Raw genomic sequence first — 24,505 nt, forward strand, 5'->3', positions numbered from 1 at the left:
AAATAGGTCCGGGGAGATCAGCTTATACTGAAATATGAACACCCTGGGATTCAAGTTTTCCGGGTTTGAATGTCATTGGAGAAGAGATTGCTTTATATGGGAGGTGGTTATATAACCTATAATCTCCCACCTGAGTAAGGGTAGATTGAATTCACACAGGGAAATCCTCTGGGGCCATTCCCCTTTCTTCAAATTTCCAGTCTCCCTGTTCTTCTCTCTCAGCTCAACAGAATTGAACAGAATTTTTTGGTGGGGTGTAAGAGGCAGATTATTACCTTTTTAGGCTATTGATTTTAGGATCCAGACAATCTGAATACAGGTGGCAGCTCTGTCTTTTCTTCACTGGGCAAGTCACTTAACCTCTGGGACTTGTTTCCCCATCTGTCAAATAGGGAAACCATGTTTTTATTTTATTTTATTTTATTTTATTTTATTTTATTTTACTTTTTTGAGACAGATTATCACTCTGTCACCCAGGCTGGAGTGTAGTGGCATGATCTCATTTCACTACAACTTCTGCCTCCCGGGTTCAAGCAATTCTCATGCCTCAGCCTCCCAAGTAGCTAGGACTACAGGTGCACACCACTATGCCCAGCTAATTTTTGTATTTTTCTAGAGATGCAGTTTCACCATGTTGGCCAGGCTAGTCTCGAACTCCTGGCCTCAAGTGACCCACCCCATCAGCCTCCCAAAGTGCTGGAATTACAGGCGTGAGCCACCGCAGCTGTCAGACCATGTTGTTTTAGAAAGTCTTGACAGACAACAAGGAAAACTCTTTTTGTTCATAATTTAATTAAGGATAACCTTAATTAATCTGTTATTAATTTTTTTAATCGACACATAATAATTGTACATATTCGTGGGGTACAGTGTGATGTTTTTATACATATATGCAATGTATAACAATCAAATTTGGGTAATTATTATATCCATTACTGAGACATTGTCATTTCTTTGTGGTAAGAACATTCAAAATCCTCTCTTCTAATTATTTTGAAATATGCAATGTATTATTGTTAACTGTAGCCACCCTACTGTATAATGGAACACTAGAATGTTAATAAAGAAAGTAAGCTGAAGATTTAGAAAACAAGAGAAATAAATCAATTGAAAGGGTTTTGTTCAAAAGTTCTTGTTTTTTACTCAAGTTAATGTTAAATAACAATAATCAAAGATTACCTGTGTTGGTGTATCAGAACTTTGCTGTATCAAATTTAAAAAAAGAAAAAAAACAACTTTGCTGTAGTGTGTGTCAGTGTGTGTGTGTGTGTGTGTGTGTTTTGAAAGTCTAAGGTGTAGAGATCACCTCTGAACCCGTCTCTGGAAGGGAACGTCTTCTCCAACACAATTAGTGATTGCGCTTCTTAATAATCTAAAAAGTGATTAACTACCTTTTCTGCACCAAATATTTTCAAAGCCTTATTGTCCTGAAATGAACTTCCTGGACATTATATCCTACCCTCATATACTATTTAACAAAATTCAATGTCCTTTTCATGCAACTGTATTCTCAGACTTGGAAACTGAATCCCTCAAGTTATCTATAGGTTTGGGGAATGGGATTTGGCTGGCTGAGCTGAGGCATCTTGTGTCCAGAAGTGGTGGAAATTCTGGGAAAGCTGAGTGACTCACACACAGTGCCACCTTTTGTCTCTTGGATCTGCTGCTAGAATGTCTTTCTTGGAGTAGAGACTCAGCTCAGCCCATCTCCTTTGACTCCCTTAGCTTTCACCTCCCCATCCCATCCTGATCCTCATCCCCCAGCACTTAACACCCATTCAGGACTAATCTCTTAACTATCTTGTGGTGGTGGCATGTGTGTGGTGATGGTGGTTGGTTGTGAGTCTGGTTTTCCTATTCAGACAGGAAGGGAGAGAGCAAGTACTCTTAGAACAGCTCCCTTCACCATCCCACCTCCAGACAGGAAGCCAGGAATGGAGGAACTTGAACTAAAGTTCAGCTGGAGTGCAGTGGTGCGATCTTGGCTCACTGCAACCTCCGCCCTCTGGGTGCAAGCGATTCTCCTGCCTTAGCCTCCCGAGTAGCTGGGATTACAGGCACCCGCCACCACGCCTGGCTAATTTTTGTATTTTTAGTAGAGATGGGGTTTTGCCACGTAGGCCATGCTGGTCTTGAACTCCTGACCTCAAGTGATCCACCTGCCTGGCCTCCCAAAGTGCTGGGATTACAGGCATGAGCCACTGCGCCCAACCAAATTTTTTAAATTTGTCACTTTGTGCCAGGCATGGATGGAGCTGTGTGCTTGACAAGCAGGGTGTCCTCCAATCCAAACAACCAGCTTGCAAGGAAGGGCATGTTAAATAGTCAGAGATGATTCAGGTCACCCTAAAACAAATATTCTTATAACCTGAAGTTGCTGGATAAACTTTTTTTTTTTAAACTCTGTGTAATACCTTTCATACGGCGGGGAAAGGCATTCAGATGTTTCAAGTGCTTGGAGGTATAGCTCTCATTGTCATCTGGTTTGATACATTAAATTCATATATGACTGTATTTGAGAAAATGTTCATATTTCAGAGGCACCCAGAAGTCTCCCTATATTTGTTTTCCCTGTCTTCCATAGCAATAGAATTCTATCTAGCGACATGATTATCTAGAGTTAAAAACTACATTTCCCAAGCTCCCTTGCAGCTGCGTATGGCCATGTAGCCAAGTTCTGACCAATGAGAAGTGAGTGAAAGTGATGCATGCAACTTTCAGTTTATGCTTTTAGAGGGAGGGGCAAGGTTTCCTTTCTGAATATTTCCTCTTTCTGGCTAACTGGGATAGCAAGAGCAACAACTTAGGAAGGAGCAGCAGCAACATGGAAGGAGCCTGGGTCTTTGATATCAGTGAACTGCCTGATGGGCTCTGGGTTGCTTATGCAGAGCCATTAAGTGTAAGAAAATTAAATTTCCACCGGGCGCGGTGGCTCATACGTGGAATCCCAGCACTTTGGGAGGCCAAGGCAGGTGGATCACTGGAGGTCAGGAGTTCGAGACCAGCCTGGCCAGCATGGTGAAACCCCATCTCTAATAAAAATGCAAAAATTAGCCGGGCGTGGTGGCACACACCTGTAATCCCAACTACTTGGGAAGTTGAGGCAGGGGAATCGCATGAACCCGGGAGGCCAAGGTTGCAGTGAGCCCAGAAGGTGCCACTACATTCCAGTCTGGGTGACAGAATGAGACTCCATCTTCAAAAAAGAAAGAAAGAAAGAAAATTAAATTTCCATCTTATGTAAGCCCCTTTAAACCGCTGTTTTGGGTCTTTGTTATAGCAGTTAACCTATATCTTAGGAAATTTGGCTTCTATGAAAAATGCTTGAAAAATCATTGAACCAAGATAAGTGCTTGTCCAGCTTCGGACATTTGCCTCCTTTTTTATTGTTGTGTCTGGGTACCACCCATATATTAATTTAATGTTTCTTTAATTGACTCTCCTTTTTAAGAACTTAAACTCATTAAGATGGAACTTGGTATTTCTCCCTTTAATGGAAAATTAGCTATTTTCTATCATAACTAGAAAATACCTGTGTATTAGTTATCTAATACTACATAACAAAACAGCTCAACACTTAGAGGCTTAAGACAACAACGATTTGTTATTTCCCACAGTTTCTGTGTGTCAATGTAATTTAACGCCATACTCTTCCGCATCCATGGGGAAGTCTTCCTGGTAATCATACCTGCCCCCAACTTCTTTTCTGCATCTCCTTTCACTCTTAAACTCAAGCTTGGGGTTCAAGTCTAAACACAGCATGTCAGAGCTTGAAGAGGTCTCAGAAATATTATTAGTTCAGAGTTTCTCAAAAGGTATAAAATGCATAATTTGACCCAATGTATACCCATGGAGTATAAATCATCAGTTGTGAGATACTGCAAGATTCCTTGTAAGGAGGATGTATGTATGGATTTGAATATTACAGATGATGATAATAAACATATTTAACAACCAGGGCAGCACAGACATTGTCTGAAGATGGAGTAGGGTCCTGGAGGCCTCTGTAGTTGCTGAATTATGGGACTATTGCTAAGAGTGGTCCTGGAGAAGTGGCTGAATTTCCCATTTACCAACTGCTCTCGTTTGGATGTTTGTCCCTGCAAACCTCACGTTGAAATTTGATCCCCAATGTTGGAGGTGGAAACTAATGGGAAGTGTTTGGTTCATGATCCAAGAGTTACCTGATGTCCTCCTCATGGTAATGAATGGGTTCTTGCTCTATTAGTTACCATGAGAGCTGGTTGTTTAAAAGAATTTGGCCATACCCTCTCTCTCTTGCTTCTTCTCTCACTATGTGACCCCTGCACACGCTGGCTGTACTTTGCCTTCTGCTATGAGTAGAAGCAGCCTGAAGCCCTCACCGAAGCAGATGCTGGTGCCATGCTTCTTGTACAGCCGGCAGGACTGTGAGCCAAATAAATCTCTTTTTATTATAAATTACTCAGCCACAGATATTTGGTAATAACAACACTAAACAAACTAAAACACCAACCTCTATCAAAAGATGCTCTAATAGTCCAGGTGTGGTGGCTCATGCCTGTAATCCCAGCACTTTGGGAAGCAGAGATGGGTGGATTGCTTGAGGTCAGGAGTTTGAGACCAGCCTGGCCAACATGGTGAAATCCCATCTCTACTAAAAATACAAAATTAAAAAAAAATAAACTAGCTGGGCATGGTGGTGGGCGCCTGTAATCCCAGCTACTCAAGAGGCTGAGGCAGGAGAATAACTTCAATCTGGGAGACAGAGGTGGCAGTGAGCCAAGATTGCGCCACTGCACTTCAGCCTGGGCAGCAGAGCCAGACCCTGTCTCAAAAAAAAAAAAAAGGCTGTAATAACTCATAGAACCACACCTGTATACATGTGCTGAATTTTGTCCTTAGGCATTGTCCTTAAGAAGTTTCCTTCTTCCCAGGACAGGGGCTTCATCAGGGCTTGATGCAGAACATGCAGGTGAGGGGCAGGGCACAGGGAACCTGGCAGAAGAGCTGATTATTAAATGTTCGGTAATTATGTGAGCTTATTATGAAATAGTCATTACTAATTAAATTATGCAAACTTAAAATGGAATATATTATACTTTTAAAAGAAGGTAATAAATACTCAAGGCTGATCACATCCTAATTATTTTACTAGAGTTTACCATTATCTGTGCTATTGAAATTGTTTATGTCTATTTGTGTCTGTATGGTGAAAATACTATATGATGGTATGGTTTTGCACATCTCTTCCCAACTCCATGTTCAGTGACACCACCTTGGCCGGTTGTTTGAAATTGGCCATAGTGAATGCATGCACAGCACAGCAATCAGAAAACTCTACAAATGAGGTCTTTTTTGGCTAAGAGCCAGCTGACAAACATTTACCAGCACACCCCTGTGGGTGCTTTTCCAAAGCTGAAGATCTGGGCTTGGGATGATGTCAGCAGGTGCCCAAGGGAGAGTGGGGGAAGTTTTTCAGGAACTCAACTGATATCAAGAGGAATTCCATGTGGGTTGGGATCCCTGTGGAAGTCTCCACCTCCCTTTGAGCAAAGGAGATGGAAAAGAAAGCTAGGTTGGAGTTCAGCTGGCTGTAGTGTTCATGTCTTGGATAATGGCATGCAGGGAGCATCCTATGACTTTGGAGACTGACAGACATGAAGACCATAGAAAAAGTAAGCCTCCCTCTGTGAGCCTTTTTTCAATCTGTGTTTGGGGGATCATAACAATAGTACCTTCTGTGTAGCGTTGTTCGGGGTTGGTGATAATGTGCATCGAAGGCCCTTAGCACAGACTTTGCTTGGCACATGCTCAACCAGTGGAAGGCTTTTAGCATGATTAAATGGTTGTAAAATGGAATGATCCTAAGAGTCCCTGAAAATGAGGCCTTGGACACTATCTGTGTCTCAGTTTCCCCAACTGGAAAATGGGACAAATAGTTGTACTGATCTTCTGAGGTATTTGGGACAATTCAATGAATTATGACACAGAGCAAGCGTTTAATAAGTATTTGCTAATATGAAAATTAGAGTTCTGCTGGGATCAGGAAAAGCTGAGTGGAGAAAGGATATTCACCCCCCTCACCATCAAAACCTGAGCAAATCTGTTGGTTTCCTCTTGGCTGCAGTAGAAGGGAGGGTAGCTAGAACTGGACATTTTCTTCTAAGGAGGCAAGATAAGTGTGTCCTGGAGATCTTCATGGGTAGTCTAAGAAGACCCGTTATGGGCAGTGTTTTATGGGATGGTTCCAGGACTGAGCTAAACAGCCTCCCCAAGCTGGCATTTTCCTAAGATTATGCTATTCTCAGAATCTATTGTTCTAATGTTTGGGGATTCCAGAAGTCTGTGATTTTAAGTTTTCAATACTATGTGGAGTCTTCCAGTTGGGAGTGGGGTGCAGCTTTAGGAAAGTAAGGAGCTGAGGAGGGAGAGGCAGTCTCACCAACATCCACCTCCTCCTGGATGTTTTCATCAGGAGCAAAAAGGTAAAGCTAGTGCACAGTTTTGGTTGCTCTAGGTCCCAACTCAAAACAAATGTGTGGAGACCTAGGAACCAAATTTTAGGGGCTTGAAGGTGGTACCTGGATCATTCTTCTCTTGGGGAGTGCCATCATTTCCAAGAGGCTGAAGAAGAGATTTGGAGCCAACGAACAAGACATAGAATTTATTGAAGACACATATATGGTGGTCCCAGAGCGGCCACCTGGACAGGAAAACCACTAACGTGTGTAAAAAGCATGTGGTTTGTATGGGATTGTCACTTAGCAACCTCCACCTAGCAACCTCCATTTAGCCCAAAACAAAGAGCCTTGATCCCTTGTATGGCCTGCATTACAGCAAATGGGCCAGGGGTTCAGATGTCCTTCATAGATAGAGTGAATCTCTGGGTTGGCCACTCCCTTATTTCTTAGCTCAGAAATCCCAGCTTACATTCTTCCTAGACCATTCTCAGGGTATGCTTGAGATATTGCTGTTAAGTATGTCTTCCATACATAGGGCTGATGGGCTCTTTCCTTTGGCTAAGAAAAATTATTCAAAACATGGCAATAAGGTAAAATTGATTATGGGATGTTTTAAAGTCAAGTTAATCATATTTTCTAACAAGCCCACTTAAAGGTAATTTCAGTCCAAAATGGAATGTCTCTTTGTTTGCACAATTAGTTAGTGTCTAAGCTTTTTTAACTTTTATTTTAGCTTCAGGGATACATATACAGGATTTATTATATAGGTAAGTTGCATGTCATGGGGTTTGGTGCACAGATTATTTCATCATGCAGGTAATAAGCACAGTACCCAATAGGTAGTTTTTTGATCCTCACCGTCCTACCACCTTTAACCCTCAAATAGGTCCCAGTGTTCTGTTGTTCCCATCTTTGTGTCCATATGTTCTCAACGCTTAGCTCCCACTTACAAGTGAAAACAAGAAGTATTTGGTGTTTTGCTCCTGTGTTACTTTGCTTGGGATAAAGGCCTCTAGTTTCATCCATGTTGCTGCAAAGGACATGATCTCGTTCTTTTTATGGCAGTGTAGTGCTCCGTGGTGCATATGTGCCACATTTTCTTTATCCAGTCTACCATTGATAAGCATTTAGGTTGATTCCATGTGTTTGCTGTTGTGAATAGTGCTGCAATGAATATACAGCACTATTTATGTATTTTTATGGTAGAATGATTTATATTCCTATGAGTATAGACCCAGTAATGGGATTGCTGGGTCAAATGGTAATTCTGTTTTAGATTCTTTGAGAAACTGCCAAACTACTTTCCACAATGGCTAAATTAATTTCCATTCCCACCAGCAGGTATAAGCGTTCCTTTTTCTCTACAACCTTGCCAGCATCTGTTATTTTTTGACATTTTAATAATAGCCATTCTGGCTGGGCACGGTGGCTCATGCCTGTAATCCCAGCACTTTGGGAGGCCAAGGTGGGTGGGTCTTTTGAGGTCAGGAGTTTGAAACCAGCCTGGCCAACATGGTGAAACCCCTCCTCTACTAAAAGTACAAAAATTAGCTGGGCGTGGTGGTGGGTGCCTGTCATCCCAGCTATTAGGGCGGCTGACGCAGGAGAATCGCTTGAATCCGGGAGGCAGAGGTTGCAGTGAGCCAGCTGAGATCATGCCACTGCACTCCAGCCTAGGTGCCAGAGCAAGACTCTGTCTCAAATAATAATAATAATAATAGTCATTCTAACTAGTGTGAGATGGTATCTCATTGTGATTTTCGTTTGCATTTCTCTAATGACTAGTGGTGTTAATCATTTTCATATGCTTATTGGCCACATGTATGTCTTCTTTCGAAAAATATTCATATCCTTTTCCCACTTTTTAATGGGGTTGTTTCTTTTCATGTAAATTTGTTTAAGTTTCTTATAGATTCCGGATATTAGATCTTTCTCAGATTCATGATTTGCAAATATTTTCTCCCATTCTGTAGGTTGTCTGTTTACTCTGCTGATAGTTTCTTTTGCAGTGCAGAATCTCATTAGTTTAATTAGGTCCCACTTGTTAATTTTTGCTTTGTTGCAATTGCTTTTGGCAACTTCATCATGAAATCTTTGCCAGGTCCTATGTTCAGAATGGTATTTATTCCCTAGGTTATCTTCCAGGATTTTTATGATTTTAGATTTTACATTTAAGTCTTTGATCCATCTTGAGCTGATTTTTGTATATGGTGTAAGGAAGGAGTCCAATTTCAATCTTTTGCATTTGGATAGCCGGTTATCTCAGCACCATTTGTTGAATAGGGAGTCATTTCCCCATTGCTCATTTTTGTTGTCTTTATCAAAGGTCAGATGGCTGTAGGCATGTGGCATTATTTCTTGGCCCTATTCTGTTCCATTTATCTATGTGTGTGTTTTTGTACCAGTACCATGCTGTTTTGGTAACTGTAGCCTTGTTGTACAATTTGAAGTTGGGTAATGTGATGCCTCCATCTTTGTTCTTTTTGCTTAGGATTGTCTTGGCTATTCAGACTCTTTGTTGGTTTCACATGAATTTTTAAATACTTTTTCTAATTCTGTGAAGAATGTCATTAGTAGTTTGATACAAATAGCATTGAATCTGTAAATTACTTTGGGCAGTGTGGTGGTTTTAACAATACTGATTCTTCCTATCCATGAACATGGAATGTTTCTCCATTGGTGTCATCTCTGATTTCTTTCAGCAGTATTTCATAACTCTCATTGTAGAGCTCTTTCACCTCTTTGATTAACTATATTCCTGGATATTTTATTCTTTTGTGGCTATTGTGAATGGTATTGCAGTCTTGATTTGGCTATCAGGTTGGATGTTGTTGGTGTATGGAAATGTTACTTGCTTTTATACATTAATTTTGTACCCTGAAACTTTGCTGAAGTTGTTTATAAGATCAAGGAGATTTTGAGCAGAGACTAGGGGGTTTTATACTTATAGAATCATATCTGCAAACAGGGATAATTTGACTTCCTCTTTTCCTGTGTGTATCCCCCCTTTTTTTTTTTCCTTTTGCATGATTGATTTGGCTAGGACTTCCAGTACTATGTCGAATAGGAGTGGTGAGACAGAATCCTTGTCTTGTTCTGGTTCTCAAAGAGAATACTTCCAGCTTTTGCCTGTTTAGAATGATGTTGACTATGGGTTTGTCATGAATGGCTCTTATGATTTTGATGTATGTTCCTCCAATGCCTAGTTTGTTGAGGATTTTTAATATGAAGGGATGTTGAATTTTATGAAAAGGCTTTTCTGCAACTATTGACAAGATCATATGGCTTTTGTTTTTAGTTCTGTTTATATCATGAATCACATTTACTGATTTGCATATGTTGAACCAACTTTGTATCACAGAGATAAAGCCTATCTAATTGTGATGGACTAGCTTTTTAATATGCTGCTGGATTCCATTTGCTAGTATTTTGTTGAGGATTTTGGCATCTATATTCAGCAAGGATATTGGCCTGGAGTTTTCTTTTTTGGTTGTGTCTCTGCCAAGTTTGGGTATCAGAATGGTGCTGGCTTCATAGAATGAGCTGGGGATGAGTCCTTCCTCCTCATTTTTTTGGAATAGTTTCCACAGAAATGGTACTAACTCTTATACATCTGGTCGCATTCAGCTGTGAATCCATCTGGTCCTGGGCTTTTTCTGGTTGGTAGGATTTTATTACTGATTCCATTTCAGAACTTGTTATTGGTCTGGTCAGGGATTTAATTTCTTCCTGGTTCAATCTTGGGAGGTTGTATGTTTTCAGGAATTTTCTAGATTGTGTGCATAGAGATGTTCACAGTAGTCTCTGTGAATTTTTTTTTGTATTTCAGTGTGTCCCATGGTGAAATTCCCTTTGTCATTATGGTTGTGTTTATTTGAGGATCTTCTCTCTTTTTTCTTTATTATTCTCGCTAGTAGTCTATCTATCTTATTTATTCTTTCAAATAACCAATTGCTGGACTCATTGATCTTTTGTTCAAATATTGTGAAAAGTAGTGTGATGATTCCTCAAAGAAGTAAAACAAGAACTACCATTCAACCCAGCAATTCCACTACTAGGTATATACTGAAAGGAATGTAAATAATTCTACCATAAAGACACACACATATGTATGTTCACTGCAGCACTATTCACAATAGCAAATACATGGAATCAACCTAAATGACCAAAATGGTAGACTGAATAAAGAGAATGTGGTACATATACACCATGGAATACTGTGCAGCCATAAAAAAAAAGAACAAGATCATGCCCTTTGCAGGAACATGGATGAAGCTGGAGGCCATTATCTTTAGCAAACTAATGCAGGAACAGAAAACTAAATACTGCATGTTCTCACTTAGAAGTGGTAGCTAAATGATGAGGACACATGGACACATAGAGGGGAACAACAGACACTGGGGCCTCCCTGAGGGTGGAGGGTGGGAGCAGGAAGATGATCAGGAAAAAGAACTGGTGGGTACTAGGCTTAATACTTTGGTGATGAAATGATCTGCACAACAAACCTCCATGACATGAGTTTACCTGTATAACAAACCTGCACATGTACCCCTGAACTTAAAATTAAATAAAATAAAATAACATTTCATAATTTTTTTAAAACAGAAAACATGTTCATTCCCTGGCAACTCCACCAAAAAAAAAAAGGGAAAGAAAACATGGTTGTATATACGATGGAATATTATTCAGCCATAAAAAAAAGAATGAAATCCTATCATCTGCAGGAACATGGGTGGACCTGGAGGACATTATATTAAGTGAAATAAGCCAGGCACAGAAAGACAAATATCACACATTCTCACTCATAATGGGAGTTAAAAAACTGATCTCATGAAAGTGGAAAGTAGAATGTTGGTTAGTAGAAGCTGTAATCCCTAGCAAGCTTCAACAGGGGAGCCAATGCTTTCAGTCAGGGGGTGGCACCACGTGTCTTCAAGATGAAAAGACTTTTGGGGACAAACATGCTACTTTCACCAAGTACATAAGCTTTCTGCTTGTCATACTTAGGATTGAACATTGCACATCGTTCAGAAGTACATCCTACTCAGATCTTGGGACAGTATGATCCCCCCATTTTGGGCATTTCCCTCATTTTTGGTTTGCATTGGGTTGCTGCTAGGAGAATCAAATGTCTGGCAGCTTCTTAGTCCCTTCAAAAAAAAATGTGCAGCTTCAGCCAGGCACAGTGGCTCATGCCTGTAATCCCATCACTTTGGGAGGCCAAGGTGGGCAGATCACCTGAGGTCAGGAGTTTGCCACCAGCCTAGTCAACATGGAAAAATTCCATCTCTACAAAAATAAAAAAATTAGCCAGGCATTGTGGCTTGTGCCTGGAGATACAGTGCAGTCTCTTGTCATCCACTGCTTCCTTATTAGAGAGGGTAGAACCAACACTAGCTAATGTCACGGGCCATATGGGATAAGCCCATCTTAACAATTTTTTTTTCTTTTTTTTGAGATGGAGTTTTGCTCTTGTTGCCCCAGGCTGGAGTGCAGTGGCCCAATCTCAGCTCACTGCAACTTCCACCGCTGCCCACCCTCCCTCCTTCCGCCCCTGGGTTCAAACGATTCTCCTGCCTCAGCCTTCCTAGTAGCTGGGACTACAAGTGTGTGCCACCACACCCGGCTAATTTTTGTATTTTCAGTAGAGACGGGGTTTCACTATATTGGCCAGGCTGGTCTTGAACTCCTGACCTCAAGTGATCCGTGAGCCTCAGCCTCCCAAAGTGCTGGGCGTACAGGTGTGAGCCACTGCACCCAGTCACAGATGCAGATTTCTTACATGCATATATTGCATCATGGCAAAGTCTAGGCTATTAGCGTCCCCAGCACCCAAATAGTAAATGCTGTACCCAATAGGTAACTTTTCAAGCCTCACCCCCTCCCTCCCACCCACCTTTCGAAGTCTACAATGTCTCTTGTTCCACTCTATGCCCAAGGGTATCCATTGTTTAGCTTCCATTTATAATTGAGAACATGCGTTCTTTGACTTTCTGGTTTGACTTCTTTCACTTAGGGTAATGGTCTCCAGTTCCATCCATGTTGCTACAAAAGACATGATTTCATTCTTTTTTATGGCTAAGTAGTATTCTATGTTATACATGTGCCACGTTTTCTTTATCCAAACCTCTGTTGATGGGCTTAGATGGATTCCATAGCTTTGCTATTATGAATACTGCTACAATAAACATACAAGTGTAGGTGTCCTTGTTATAAAATGATTTTTTTCTTTTTTTTTTTTCTTTTTTTGAGGTCCAGTCTCACTCTGTCGCCCAAGCTGGAGTGTGCAGTGGCATGATCTTGGCTCACTGCAACCTCTGCCTCCCTGGTTCAAGCGATTCTCCTGCCTCAGCCTCCCGAGTAGCTGGGTCTACAGGCGTGTGCCACCATGCCAGGCTAATTTTTTGTATTTTTAGTAGAGACAGGGTTTCACCATGTTAGCCAGGCTGTTCTTGAACTCCTGACCTCAGGCGATCCGCCCTTCTCGACATCCCAAAGTGCTGGGATTACAAGGCATTAGCCATCACACGTGGCCTAAAATGACTTATTTCTTTTGCTGTGAAGAAACTCTTTTAGTTTAAGTCCCATTTCTCTATTTTTTCTTTTATTGCATTTGTTTTCGAGGACTTCATCATAAATTCTTTGCCTAGGCCAGTGTCCAAAAGAATTTTTCCTAAGTTTTCTTCTAAAATTTTTATAGTTTCAGGTCTTAGATTTAGGTCTTTAATCCATCTTGAGTTCATCTTTGTATATGGTGAGAAATACCGGTCCAGTTTCATTCTTCAGCAAATGATTATCCAATCTTCCCAGAAATATTTATTGAATAGGATGTCCTTTCCCCAGTGTATATTTTTGTTGACTTTGTCAAAGATTAGTTGGTTGTAGGCAGGTGGCTTTATTTTTGGGTTTTCTATTCTGTTCCATTGATATATGTGTCTATTTTTATACTAGTACGATGCTGTTTTGGTTACTATAGGCTTGAAGTATAATTTGAAGTCAGGTAACGTAATGCCTCCAGCTTTGTTCTTTTTGCTTGGAATTGCTTAAACTATTTGAGCTCTTTTCTGATTCTATATGAATTTTAGGATTGCTTTCTCTAATTCTGTGAAAAATGATGGTGTTTTGATAGAGACTGCATTGAATCTATAGATTGCTTTGGACTGTATGTTCATGTTAATGATATTGATTCCTCAAATCCATGAGCATGGGATATTTTTCCATTTGTTTACGTCATCTACAATTTTTTTCATCGGTGTTTTATAGGTCTTCTTATACAGATCTTTCATCTTCCTGGTTAAATATATTCTTAAGTATTTTATTTTCTTTGTAGCTATTGCAAATATATTGCCTCCTTGATTTGGTCCTTGGCTAGATCGTTACTGGTGTGTGGAAATGCTACTGATTTTTGTACATTAATTTTGTATCCTAAAACTTTACTGAATTCATTTCCCAAATCTAAGAGTTGTTTTTAGAGTCCTTAGGATTTTCTAGGTATAAGATCATATCATCAGCAAACAGGGATAATTTGACTTCCTCTTTTCTAATTTGGATGCCCTCCATTTTTGTCTCTTGCCTGACTGCTCTGGCTAGGACTTCCAGTACTGTGTTGAATAAGAGTGGTGAAAGTGGCATTCTTGTCTTCTTCTAGTTCTTAAAGGGAATGCTTTCAACTTTTCACCATTAAATGTTATGTTTGCTGTGGGCTTGTCATATGTAGCCTTTATTATGTTGACGTATGTTGCTTCCATGCCTAGTTTGTTGAGGATTTTTATCATGAAGAAATGCTGATTTTTATTGAATACTTTTTCTGCATCTATTGAGATAATCAAATGGCTTTTGTCCTTCATTCTGTTGATGGAATGTATCACATTATGGATTTGCATATGTTGAACCATTCTTGGATCCCAGGTTAAATCCGACCCAATCGTAGTGTATGATCTTTTTGATGTGCTGTTGGATTTGATTTGCTAGTATTTTGCTGAGGCTTTTTGTATCTATGTGATTCAGGGATATTGATCTGTAGTTTTCTTTTTTGTTGTGTTCTTGTCTGATTTTGTTATCAGAATGATACTGGCCTCGTAGAATCAGTTAGGGAGAATTCCCTCCTCCTTAATTTTTTGGAATAGTTTTACAAGGATTGGTATTAGTTCTTCTTTGTATACTTGGTAGGATTCATCTGTGAATCTATCTGGTCCTGGAATTTATTTTCTTGAAAGATTTTTTTTTGAGGCAGAGTTTCACTCTGTCACCCAGGCTGGAGTGCAGTGACATGATCTCGATTCACTACAACCTCCACCTCCTGGGTTCAAGTGATTCTGCTTTCTCAGCCTCCCAAGTAGCTGGGATTACAGGCGTGCACCACCACGCCCAGCTAATTTTTGTATTTTTAGTACAGATGGGGTTTCACTGCGTTGACCAGGCAGGTCTCGAACTCCTGACCTCAAGTCCACACACCTCGGCCTCCCAAAGTGCTGGGATTACAGGCATGAGCCACCACACCCGGCCTTCTTGGGAGACTTTTAATTGCTGATTCAATCTTGCTATTCATTATTGATCTGTTCAAGAGTTCTACTTCCTGGTTCAATCTTGATAGACTGTAACTGTCCAGAAATTTATCCATTTCCTCTAGGTTTTCTAGTTTGTGAGGGTATAGCTGTACATAATGTTCTCTCATGATGTTTTGTGCTTCTATCCTATCAGTTGTAATGTCCCGTTCTTCATTACTGATTGTTTTTATTTTTATTTTCTCTTCTTTCCTGGGTTAGTCTAGCTAGTGGTTTATTAATTTTAACTTTTTGAAAAACCAATTTTTGTTTTGTTGATCTTTTTATTGTTTTTGTGGTTTCTATTTCATTTGGTTCTGCTCTGATCTTTGTTATTTCTTTGGCTAACTTTGGGTTTGGTTTGTTCTTTTTCTAGTTCCTTGAGGTGTAACATTGGTTGTTAATTTGTGAACTTTCTACTGTTTTTTGAGATGGAGTCTCACTCTGTCACCCAGGCAGGAGTGCAGTGGCGCAAACTCGGCTCACCGCAATCTCTGCCTCCCAGGTTCAAGTCATTCTCCCACCTCAGCCTCCCGAATAGCTGAGATTACAGGCATGCACCAACATGCCTTGCTAATTTTTGTATTTTTTAGTAGAGACAGGGTTTCTTCATACTGGCCAGGCTGGTCTCGAACTCCTGACCTCAAGTGATCCACCACCTCAAGTACTGGGATTATAGCTGTGAGCCACCATGCCTGGCTCTTTCTACTTTTTTGATGTAGGCATTCAGTGCTATAAATTTCTCTATTAGTACTGCTTTTGCTGTATCCCACAGACTTTTGTGTGTTGTGTTTTCATTTTTATTCATTTCAAAATTTTTTTAGATGTCCAGCTTAATTTCTTTGTTGACCTGGTGATCTTTCAAGAGCATGCTGTTTAATGCCCATGTATTTTTACCATTTCCAAAGTTCTTCCTAGTATTGATGGAATGGAATCCTTTTCTAGCTTTATCCACTGTGATCTGAGACGATACTTGATATAATTTTGATTTTTAAAAAATTTGTTAAGGTATGTTTCATGTCTTAATATATGGTCTATCTTGGAGAATATACCATGTGCTGATGAAAAGAATGTATATTCTGTAGTTGTTGGGTAAAATGTTTTATAAGTGTCTGTTGAGTCCATTGGGCTAAAGTCCAATTTAAGTCTGTGTTTGTTCATTTTTGCATCACTAGAAAGGAACACCCAAGGCTCAGTAATTTATAAAGAAAAGTGGTTTAATCAGCTCACAGTTCTGCAGGCAGAACACGAAGCATGGCACTGGCATCTGCTACTGATAAGGGTCTCAGGAAGCTTACAATCATGGTGGAAGGCAATGGAGGAGCCAGTGTATCACATTGGCAAGAGATGGAAGGGGGTGGTCCCAGACTCTTTTAAACAACCAGATCTCATTTAAACTGAGTGAGAACCCACTCATCACCAAGGGGATGGCACTAAACCATTCATGAGGGATCTGCCCCTATGATCTGATACCTCCCTCTAGGCCCTACCTCCAACATTGGGGATCACATGTCAACATAAGATATGGAGGGGACACACATCCAAAGCATATGAAAGGCTAATGTTTCTTTGCTAATTTTGTCTCTCAATGATCTGTTTAGTATATGAGTGGGATATTGAAGTTCCCCACTATTATTGTATTCTGTATATCTCATTCTTTAGGTCTAGTTCTATTTGTTTGTAAATTTAGGGGTTGTAATGTTCGGTGCATATATATTCAGCACTGTTATATTCTCTTGCTAAATTGATTCCTTTATCATTATATAATGACCTTCTTTGTTTTGTTTTTATTTTTAATGTTTTCGATTTAAAATCTGTTTTAACTGGTATAAGACATAGCTATTCCTGCTTGTTTGGTTTTTGTTTGCATGGAATATCTTTTTCCATCTATGTACTTTCAGTCTATATGTGTCTTTACAGGTAAAGTGAGTTTCTTATAGGCAGCATATAGTTGCATCATGGTTTATGTGTGTGTGTGTGTGTGTGTGTGTGTTTGTTTTGAGATGGAGTTTTGCTCTTGTTGCCCAGGCTGGAGGAGTGCAATGGCACAATCTCGACTCACTGCAACCTCTGCCTCCTGGGTTCAAGCAATTCTCCTGCCTTAGCCTCCCAGGTAGCTGGGATTACAGGCATATGCCATCACACCCAGCTAATTTTTGTATTTTAAGTAGAGACAGGGTTTCTCCATGTTGGTCAGGCTGGTCTCGAGCTCCCAACCTCAGGTGATCCACTCGCCTTGGCCTCCCAAAGTGCTGGGCATCATGTTGTTTAAAGTATTCTGCCAATACATATCTTGTAAGTGGAGCATTTAATCCATTTATTCAAGGTTAATATTGATATGCAAGGCTTTATTCTTGTCATATTGTTAATTGTTTTTAAGTTGTTTTATATGACAAATTATTTGTTTCTTTCTTTTTCTCTTTTTGTTATTGTGGTTTGATGAGATTCTCCCATGTTGCCATTTGATTCTTTTCTCTTCCTCATTTATGAGGTTGTTTTTACAAGAAATGTGAGTTTTATTTTTCTGTGTGTTTTCATGACGCTGAGTGTTGACCTTTCATTTCCATATTTAGGACCCATTTGAGCATCTCCCATAGGAACAGGCTAGTGTTGACAAGTTCACTCACCATTTGCTTGTCTGGAAAAGGTTTTATTTCTCCTTCATTTATGAAGCTTATTCTGCCAGAACATAAAATTTTTGGCTGGCAGTACTTTTCTTTCAGCAGTTTGAAATGCCATTCTCTTCTCTTCTAGCCTGTAAGGTTTCCACTGAAAAGCCTGCTGTTAGTCTCATGAGTTTTCTTAATAGGTAACTAGATGCTTTTCTCTTGCTAATTTTAAAATTCTTTCTTTCTTCTTGACTTTAGATTTTCTAAATATACTATTATGTGAAGTTCTTTTTGCAATGTATTTTCTAGGGCTCTGTATCTGGATGTCTAACTCTCTTGCTAGATGTGGAAGTTTTCATCAATTACTTCCTAAAAATATGTGTCCTAATTTTTTAAAATCTCTCTTCCCCCTTGGAAATACCAAAAATGAATAAGTTTGGTCACACTATGTAGTCCCAGATATCTCAAAGTCTTTGATTACTCTTTTTTATTTATTTTTCTTTATTTTGTCAGACAGGATATTTCAAAAGACCTGTCTTCAAGTTCTTAGATTCTTTTTTTTTCTTCTAATTTTAGAGATAGGGTTTCACTATGTTGCCCAAACTGGCCTTGAACTCTGGCGTCAAGGAATCCACCTACCTTGGCCTTCCAAAGTGCTGGGATTATAGGCATGAGCCACTGCACCCAGCCATGTTCTGAGGTTCTTTCTTCTGCTTGGTCCAGTCTACTGTTGAAGCTTTTGAATATATTCTGTATTCCCTTCATTGAATTTTTTTAGTTCAAGAGTTTCTGCTTGTTTTTTTTTTTAAGTTATTTATCTCGGTAAATTTCTCATTCATTTCCTGGACTGATTTTCTAATTTCTCTTGCATCTTGTAGAGCTTTATAAAATCAGTATTTTGAATTCTTTATCTGGCATATTGAGGGATTCTTTTTGATTGGGATCTGCTGCTGGACAATTGTGGTCCTTTGATGATGTCACATTTTTCTCCTTTTTCATGTTTCCTGCGTCCTTTCATTGATATCTGCAAATCTTGTGTAGCAGTAGCTTGTTCAAGTTTTTTTAATTGCCCTGTAGGAGAAAATTTTTTTCCTGAAAAATGTATGTGTGTTGTTAGTTGAGTAGGATACTTTGGCTTTGATTCTGGGTGCCTATGGTAGTGCGATCTTAGTATAACTTCATAGGCAGTACCCAGGGTCACTGGTATCTTTGATTTCCTTGGTAGCTTAGAGTACAGTTATTACTTGAGATTGAGGAGAAATTCAGCTGGGTATTGGATGCCGACTGAGCCCATCTTTGGGCCCTGGTGGTGGCAGCAGCTTGGAGAGTGTGGCTGAGCCCCAGAGCAGTCTACACTGGCTTTGGTATTAGTGAATCCTGGGAGGCTGATTCTTGAGCTTCCTAGTGGCTTGCTTAGAGGAGTCATGGGAGTTGGGGGACAGGGATGTGGGCAAGTTCTCAGGCCCCTGGAAAGCACACCTTGGTGTGATATGGGTGATGGCAGTAGTGGTGGTGGAGCAATCCACTAGGACCCAGGCAGTCCATGTTGGTGTTGCTGGTAGATGCAATGGGTTGGGTGGGCTACTCCCCAGTCCCACAGCATCCTGTAGCAGGGTAGTGGTATTGACCTAAGTGTGCTTAGGAGAGCTTGTTCTCCCCTGTCCCTCCCCCATCTGGGTGACGGCTACAGTGGCATCACCTCAGACTTGGCAAAAAGGGGGACAGAGCCCAACATTAAACTCTTAAGATTGTGCCAGCTGTGGGCTTGTGACCAAAGAGGACAGGCCCCTCCCTGGTAAGCAGTATGGACAAGAAGTTGTGGGGAGTGGGGTCTGCTCAAGTCTCCCTCTCACAGCAGCCCATAGCAGGGTCAGGGAAATTGTTCTAGGTATATGTAAAGGAGCTTTGTTTCCCTGTCCCTCCTTGGCCAGGTGGTGGCTGCAGCCAGGTCAACTCAAACTGGGCCTGAGGGCAGGGCACAGCACAGTATTAAACTCTCAAAATGGTTCCTTGGGCCTGCAACCAGGGTAAGAAGCTGCGGGGAATGTGGTTCACTCACATCTCAGTCTCAACAGCAGCCCACAGCAAGGCAGAAAGGACCCTCCCATGGGTGCCTGGGAGTGCTGGGTCTCCTCTATACTTACTTGAAGCAGCACAGTGGCAGCAACCATTTCTATAGATCTCCAGTATCTAGGTTCTCAAAACGGCACTCAGCTGAGGCTGCTCTAGGCTCAAATGGGATTCCATGTGGGTTCCATTTTCCAGGGCAATGTCTCTGCACAATCTTTAGGGATCTCCGTATGTCAGGCCCAAGACCCAAGTGGGTTGAGGGTTTCTACCATAGCCAAGATCATAAAAGCCCATTTCAAAGTGTGGAGCCCTGGGAGTTTCTCTCTTATAATTTCCCCTCATCCAGGAGCCACTCTCAGCTTTCAGTCAATCCCCTCTCCTTACTCACTTCCGGTGCTTCCCATCTCTTCTCTGTTGAATCCCTTCTCTTCTCTGATGAATTCCAGCATTCTCTCCTAGATAATCTGTTTAAAATGGAGTTCCTCTCCACGAAGAAGGCCATGCTACCTGCATCTGGTCAGCCATCTTGATCACCTTTCTACATTTAAAGAGACACAGCATGTTAAAAAAAAATTAGTTCCCTTAGGAATTGTTGTTTACCTAGCCCTCCCCGTCAAGAAGTGGTCTGCATTTTAAAGGATTTTAATAAGATGAAAAATATTCTAGAATAAATTTGCAGTGACCCCACCTCCCATTCTTCCTGTGGTAAGGAAGACCAAAAGCTATTTTTTTCTTTTTTCTTTTCTTTTCTTTTTTTTTTTAAAGGAAATCCCTTTCTTCTAACTCCCTTCAGAATCTGCTGCTTTTTTTCACTCCCCAGTGATTTCAGGGAATTGGGTTGTTAAAAATGTTTTCTTCAGAGTTAATAGTTTTTATTCATGGGATGCTTGCTCCAAAAGAAGCTACTCAACCATTACCAGAAGAAACTCTTCATCAGTGCATTTGGCGGCTGACATCTTCGTCCTTTTAAAAAATAAAAAAATAAAAATAATGTTTAAAAAGTTGCTCAGAAATGGTGGCTCAAACCTGTAATCCCAACACTTTGGGTGGCTGAGGTGGGCAGATCACCTAAGTTTAGGAGTTCAAGACCAGCCTGGCCAACATGGCGAAATACTGTCTCTACAAAAGTACAAAAATTAGCCGGGCATGATGGTGGGTACCTGTAATCCCAGCTGCTCGGGAGGCTGAGGCAGGAGAATTGCTTGAAGCCAGGAAGCAGAGGTTGCAGTGGACCAAGATTGCGCCATTGCACTCCAGCCTGGGCGACAGAGCAAGACTCCATCTCAGAAAAAAAAAGCTGTTCATCCCTGTCATCTATCCAACTTCTTTCCCATCTCTGGACTCTAAGTCTTGCCATTTTCCTGGTAGGCAGGAACTTCATGGCCATGGATGTGAGCTGTCCAAACACTCAGAAAAAAAGAATCTTGACTTTCTTCTCTTCTTTGACCTCCTTCACTCTATTTCAGCCAACATTCCCACAGCCCCACCCTAATCCTTGTCATCAATCTGAAATGTGAAACACAGACATTTCACTCTCTGACCACAACCACTAGTACCCCAACTCCCCCACTGCTTCACTGCCAATGGCCTGAGGGGTATACTGGCCAACTAGGTCTTTGGTTAAGGTTCCAAAGAGTGCAAACACTATAGAAGGTCAAGTCTCCCTCCTATTAAATGACTTTTTTTCTAACATTTTGAAAACTTTTGTTACATGTTTACAAGGAAGTATTTGAAGAAATGCAAGAGATTACAAGCAGTTTTTCTAATGTTTCATAAAGAAAAACAGGTGGGGCCTGGCAGTCCAAAGTGGTGATTAACAGCATGAAATTTACTTTCACAGCCAGGCGTGGTAGCTCACACCTGTAATCCCAGCACTTTGGGAGGCCAAAGTGGGCGGATCCGCTGAGGTCAGGAGTTTGAGACCAGCCTGACAAACATGGTGAAACCCCGTCTCTACTAAAAATACAAAAATTAGCTGGGCATGGTGGCTGTAATCCCAGCTACTTGGGAGGCTGAGGCTGGAGAATCACTTGAACCCAGGAGGCAGAGGTTGCAGTGAGCCGAGATCGCACCATTGCACTCCAGCCTGAGCAACGAGAGCGAGAGAGCAAAACTCCATCTCAAAAAGAAAAAAAAGAAAGAAAGAAAGAAAAGAAAGAAAGAAAGAAAGAAAGAAAGAAAGAAAGAAAGAAACTTACAGTCACACAAGACCATACTAAGACTCTACCCTCATTAGCTGTGGAATGTGGAAGCAAGTCACTTACGACCAACTTTGGGGGCCCTACCTAACTCATTTGCAAAATGGAGATGATAAAGCCAACCTCACAGTCTTGCAATGAGGAGTTTAACTAAGATTATGCTCATAAAAAGCTTCCCGCAGTTCTGGGGTTTTCTTCAAGCAGATAAATGGAGCTGGGCTAGGACTGTTTTAATCCAAACACAGATGAGCACAGGAAAATATCAGATGTTCACATGTATGCAACATGGCCCACAAGCCTGCATACAGACACCAGAATGCACACATGAAAACATCCACATACTTATATGTAGTCACCCAATTGTGAATGTATACACACAAATATGAATATGCAGCATTCATCTTGTTTTACACAGAAATGCACATCGTAGACACCCCTAAATCATGTGTGCACACATGTTGTATGCAGAGACAGACACAAAGATTGGCAAGCATTGAGAAACAGGGGCACACCCTGTCAGGCACACACACACATGTGCATGTGCAGACATAAGTTGGAATGGATACCCATTATCAAGCACAAACATACACCCCACAAAGCCTGGTGCACACATAAATTCATATATCAACATGAACATACTGAAACATACATGCACATAGACACTAAAAGAATGCACCCAGAATGACACACAGACAGTTGTATAAATGAGGATAAACATGGCAGAGGCATCCAGGAGAACCCACTGGACAAAATGGCACAAAATACAAAGATGCAGGAGCACACAGGGTGACTGAGGGGAACACTGACTTGCAGGGAAGGAGAAAGAGAAAGATAGAAAGACGGGATCCAAGACAAGCATAGACAGACAGGTGGGCAAAGTCCTGTGCAGGGCTCCAGGGCCAACCAGAATAACCTGAGAGTCTAATGCTGGCCTGTCCTTCCACAGATACTGCCTAACTCAGCACCACGCTCCAGGAGGCCATGAAGGGGTAATCTCCTATTCACAGCTCCATGGGGTAAAGCTTGGCTGTGCTGAGGAAGGGATGGAGAAAGAGGTTCCCAAAGACTCTGTCCCTTTCCTCCTTCCCAAAGGAAAAGATTTGTGAGCTTTAGACTAGAGAATGTAAAAGCAAGGAATGTGTTTGGGGAACATCTCATCCATCTGCTTCATCCTACAGATTAAAGAGAACAACTGCTATTCATTGAGCACTTACTGCCATGTACCTCATCTGCATTAACACATATACTTCTCCCCTAAATAGCCGAAGAGGTAGGAGCTGTTCTTGGCTCCATAAGGCTCAGCTGTTCAAGGCCACACAACAAAGAAGGGATAAGGTTAGCATTCCAATCCAGGCCTTAATTATTGTACCATCCACCCAGAAAAGGAAACTGAGGCCCAAGAAAGGAAAGGGATTTTCCTGGGTTTGCCACTAACTCACTCTGAAAGCCTGTACCCAAGACACTGCCCACTGGGACAAGTCCCTCCCACATGATTTCAGACACCATTCTCTCACTCCATGCCATAGGGTAATCAATAAGTCCAAAATTGATTGACCTCTGTGTCCACAAATACTAGAGTTCTCTCGACCTGACTCTCCCCACCCCCTCCCTGGCCAGGTCATGCCAACCCTCTGATCACTCAGTGCACTTCCTAGTGCCAAACTAACTGAGAAACAAAGTTCCCAAATTTCTATCTCCCACCTTTTTAAGGAACTAGAAGGAAAAGGAGGAGCCCAGGCTTGGGACCAGCCCAGGTGCAGGCTGGTGACTAGGATTAGAGGGATTGATATCTGCCAGGCTGGTGCTAATCCTCCTTCCCACCTCTTCCCCTCCAAAATCAACAACTTTCCTCTCTCCGCTTTGTTCTCTGAACTTTGTTCCCTCCACACAGGTCTCAGAGCTCAGCATCCTAGAACACTTTGAGCAAGATGTCAGTCTTGGGGGGCCCAACCTCACCCACCTCCACTTGTCCACAGTTGTGGACCCAGAGGAGAGGTGCAACACTGGAAGGTCCAAACATCAGAGCCTGTCTTGTGCCCATCTGGAGCCCCTCTCAGGGTCTGGCTGAGGCTCATCTCAGGCCCACATAGGACCAATATCACACCTGCCTCATGCTCATGTCAGAGCCCACTGGGTCCAATCTCAGACCCTATATGGTGCCACTCTTATGCCCTCCTGAAGCAGGACACTCTTATGCCCTCAATGACACCTGAGACAACATACAGAGCCCTCTTGGCACCAAACATGACTTCAATATTCTCCTGGTGTCAAGTTCAGTGCCAACTTGTTTCCCATCCTCGCATACACCTGGGGGCAATCCCAAAGCCAACACGATGCCTTTCCCTCCCTGGCCACACCTGATGCTGATATCAGAACCCGCCAATGTCATCAGTGTGTCCACTGCTGATGCCAGTCCCAGTACTCACCTCCTGCTAAGCCTGGCCCGCACTTGACTCCCAGGGTGATCTAGGCCAGTCAATGAAGAGGGGAAAGGAGAAAGTTCACATCCCAGCTCCCTCACTTATTCCCTGTGTGACCTCACTCAAGAGGATTTATGGAGTCTAGATATGCTAATCTTCAAAATGAGGATGATCATGATGAACCAACCTCATTGTTACAAAGATTCCACCAGATCATACACA

General features: G+C 41.4%; 1 long non-coding RNA gene across 1 annotated transcript; it reads right to left on the minus strand.

Moving 5' to 3' along the window:
• Nucleotides 1-282: 282 nt before the first annotated feature.
• On the minus strand, nucleotides 283-20,629 carry LOC129051983 (uncharacterized). Its single transcript, XR_008516602.1, has 3 exons — nucleotides 20,583-20,629; nucleotides 20,054-20,203; nucleotides 283-381 (listed from the first exon to the last, which is right to left on the minus strand). It is a non-coding gene; the product is annotated as an uncharacterized LOC129051983 (long non-coding RNA).
• Between the last annotated feature and the right edge of the window lie 3,876 nt (nucleotides 20,630-24,505).

The sequence above is a fragment of the Pongo abelii genome, chromosome 20 (genome assembly GCF_028885655.2).
Source record: "Pongo abelii isolate AG06213 chromosome 20, NHGRI_mPonAbe1-v2.0_pri, whole genome shotgun sequence".
Lineage (NCBI taxonomy): Eukaryota > Metazoa > Chordata > Mammalia > Primates > Hominidae > Pongo > Pongo abelii.